We start from the raw sequence: 4365 nt of genomic DNA on the forward strand, positions 1-4365 counted from the left end.
GAACTGTTTAAAAGGAATATATGATTAGGGTTAATAAAATATGTAAGAATATGTAAGTCTAGAATAAAAGGTACATTGCAAAGAGGTCTGGGAGTGGAGGAGGGGAAGTGGGAAAGGAAGAAACTGTGCAACAATGAATGAATATTTATAATAAAAGAAAGTGAAAGGGTAGGGACAAGGATGGGAGAGGAAAATGTGCAAGAATGAATGGATGAATGAAAATCCAACTTGTTAGGTAGAAAAAGAGTTGAGGGCAAGAGAGAGAGGAAAAAAGAAGCTGGTCCCAAGAAACAAACAGGTCTTTATGGCGTGGTCTAAGAGAGATACCAAGTGATTAACTGCACACAGAGAAGGTCACAAAAGAACAAATACTGCATAGTGCCACTGTTGTAAAACAGACTAACATGGGGTTAGGGGGAACTTAAGAAAAGAGGGGATAAATAATGTATTCTGCATTGAAACAGATGAGGGAGAGAACTGTTTAAAGGAATATATTATTAGGTATTATTTTCATGACAAGAGTCCAGAGTAAGAACTGCATAATAAAGTGGACTTGGGGGTTGGGGACTGTATAATAATGAAAGATTTTTTTTTTTTCGCTCTTCAAGGAGAAGAGCAAACTGAGAGGAGACCTGGGTAGGGAGGAAAGTGTGCAACAATGTATGAATGAAAATCCAAAGTCTCTGTAAACATTCATTAAAATTTTTTTCGAAAGAAAAATCATGAAAGTCAAAAGACAACTTTAAACCTATCTCAATTGAATTTAAAAACCATCTCAAGATTATATCTGATGCACTGAACACAAATAATTGAAGATCAGATAGTTGTGGGATGCCATCAAGGACATCATCTGTGAAGAAAACAAGAAGTCATTTTAAAAAAAAAAATGCTGCAAGGTCAGTCAAGGGTAGTTTCTGTTTATAGGGGTTTTAAGGAGGACTGTGAAAGAGAGTATTTTTCTTGGCATTTGGGGTGGGAGTCCTGTTAATTAACTTGTGTGGGCTTTTGTGATCAGGCCCAGAGCCTTATCAGGATCCATTCTCTAGTCTGGTCTCTGCTCTGGTCGCCTTGGACATCATCAGGGCTCCTCAGAGTAATCAGGCCTGGGGCACCTGCAACATTGTTCTCCACAACTTTTCTGTAAACTTTTGTTAAAATATTTTTTAAAAGGAAATATTTAAATAGCCTTATTAATTTAAATAAATTATTATATGTTAGTTTTCTTTTTATCAGACAAATTCCTAAAAGTGAGACTGTTGAGTCAAAGGGAATTCAAATTTCAAATATATATCTCTGAATTTCTGGTGAAAATGTAAATTGGAGCAAAACTTTTAAGATTGCATGATTTTTTTTGTCTGCCTCACCAAGTTAAATTGATAAAACACAGATGTAGTTATATTATTCATATGACTTTCTGAATTTGTTTTTGTCTTTTCCAAACTTTTTAACATAATCTTTTCCCCCATTTTTAAATTATTATTAATTTTAATGAATGTTTACAGAGATTCTGGATTTCCATTTATTCATTGTTGCATTTTTCTCCCTGCCCACTCTTCCCCCCCAGTTCGCTCTTCTCTTTGAAAAGTAAAGAAAAATTCTTTCATTGGTATACAATACCCTCCTCCCTGAGTACACTCCACTATGCAACCATCATTCTGGACTCTTGTCATGACCATAATAACCAATAATATATAGCTTTTAAACATTTCTCTCCCTCATCTGTTTCAATGCAGTATACATAATTTATCCAATATTTCTCAGTCTCATCCCAACCCTGATGTCAGTCCCGTTTTACAGCAGTGGCACTATGCAGTATTTGTCCTTTTGTGATTGAGATATTTCACTCAGCATAATGTCCTCCAGGGTCACGTATTTTGAATAATATTGCATGAGTTCCTTGTTTTTCAATGCAGCATAATATTCCATTTTGTGAATATACCAGAACTTCTCTATCTATTTGTTTGTTGATGGGCACTTAGGTTGTTTCCAATTCTTTGCTATTAGATTACATGATTTTCAAATCACACTAACAAAAGTCGCTTAATTTATGCAACTCAGTAAAGTGAAGGCAACATCTCAGTGCTATTTTAATTTGTATTGCTCTGACAATTATTTAGGTTGAAAATTGTTTCATATGTGAATGATGATGTAGTGTTAGTCTGATAGGAACACCTGTTTTAACCGAAATGGATTGAAATACCAATGTAAAAAAACCCAACCTTTTAAACATCCTAGACAAGAGACTATATATGCTTTGGAGAAGACTAAAAATATAACATAGACTGTCAGAAGAACAAGTAAATCAGTCCAGGAGGAAATATAATCAGAATGCTTCTAAAAAGCAAGGGTGATGTGATACTCACACTTACTCTCTTCGAAACATCATCAGCAAAATCTAATCATTAGAAAATAACACCAAAAACAACTATGAGATATCATCTCACCCCAGTAAGAAGAGCAAAATTTAATAGAAGAGCAAACATCAAATGCTAGCGAGGTTGGGGAGAAACAGGAACACTTATTCACTGTTCGTGGGAGTACAAAATGGTGCAAGCACTGTGGAAGGCTGTATGGCACTTTCTCAAAAAGTTGCAAATAGAAATATCATTAGACCCAGCAATTCCACTACTGGGAAGATACCCTAAAGAAACCATAACAGCCACCCAAGCAGCTATATGCACACCCATGTTTATCACGTCTTTGGTCACAATAATAAAGAGTTGGAACTAACCTAAGTGCCCATCAACAAACGAATGGATAGAGAATCTGTGGTATATTCACACAATGGAATACTATGCTGCATTGAAAAACAAGGAACATACGAAATATTATACAAAATGGGTGACCCTGGAGGACAGTATGCTGAGTGAAATATCACAATCACAAAAGGACAAATACTGCATAGTGCCACTGTTGTAAAATGGGACTACATTGCGGTGGGGGAGACTGAGAAAGAGGATAATTTATGTATACAGCATTGAAACAGATGAGGGAGAGAAATGTTTAAAAGGGATATATGATTAGGTATTATTGTCATGACAGGAGTCCAGAATGAAGGCTATACAGTGGAGTGGACTTGGGGGAGGGATTGTATAACAATAAAAGAATTTTTCTTTTACTTTTCAAAGAGAAGAGTGAATTGGAGGGGAGGGGCGCAGGGAGAAAAGTGCAGCAAAGAATGAACGGAAATCCAAAGTCTCTGTAAACTTTGATTAAAATTAATTTTAAACAATATAAATTAAAAAAGAACACCAGCATGGAATTCCAGAAAGAATAGCGACATAGGCCAACTAATGGACTCACCACCTGCCAGGAAGGACACAGAGTTATTCTAATAAAATTCAAGCCACAGGCAACCTGAAAATCTGGAGGCCTGGCAGAAGCTGTTGTTAGGTGCTCTCAAGTTGAGTAAGACTCATAGTAACCCTAGGAACTAGAGATCTAAATCCTGTCCTGTCCTGTCCTGTCCTATGCCATCCTAATCATCTCTGATACACTTGAGCTCACTGGTGGAGTCATCAATTCAGTTCATCCGGTTGAGGAGCTTCCTCTCTTGTGTTGACTTTGTACCTTTCCTAACATGATATCCCTTTCCAAGGAATAGCCTCTCCTAGCACCAAGTCCCAAATATGAGAGATGAAGCTTTGTCATCTTTGCCTCCAAGAAGCACTCTGGCTGCACATTTCCCAAGACTGTCTGGGTTTTGCACTTCATTGGGATACCCTGTATGCTTCTCCAACACTATAATTTAAAGGCATCAAATCTTTGGCTGTCATTCATATTCACTGTCCAGCTCTCAGATGCATTGTAAGTGCTTGGAAAAGATCATTGCCTGAATAAGTTGCACCTTAGTCATCAAACTGACATAGCCTCTTGTCAATATTTTGAAGATGTTCCTGACAGCAGCCTTGCCCAAAACAATGTGTCTCCTGATCTTCTGACTTCTGGAACCAGGGCTGTTGATTGTGGATGTAAGGAAGACAAAATCACTGACAGTTTGAATCTTTCCCTAGCTATCATGAGGTTGTCCATGGCCCAGTGATAAGGACCTTTGTTTTCTTTTTTCCCCCTCAATTCAGAAAAATTTACTGCAGTTAGCACAGTTTTAAAATTCTCCAATACACCAATAGTACAAAACTAAACAGCACTGTAGGTTATTCCTCTCTCAGGAAAATAAAACATACTATGATCGGATAACAGCAAAGAGGCATCTTTCAGGTAAAACCCAGGAAAAGCCTGCCAGAGAGGGAGGACAGGAAGCGGCACTGGGCAAGGTCACCTCGGATAACAGCAAAGAGTCGTCTTTCAGGTAAAACCCAGGAAAAGCCTGCCAGAGAGGGAGGACAGGAAGCGGCACTGGGCAAG

Source organism: Elephantulus edwardii, unplaced genomic scaffold, assembly GCF_000299155.1.
Source record: "Elephantulus edwardii isolate Elephantulus edwardi_28Jun2011 unplaced genomic scaffold, EleEdw1.0 scaffold00286, whole genome shotgun sequence".
NCBI classification, from domain to species: domain Eukaryota; kingdom Metazoa; phylum Chordata; class Mammalia; order Macroscelidea; family Macroscelididae; genus Elephantulus; species Elephantulus edwardii.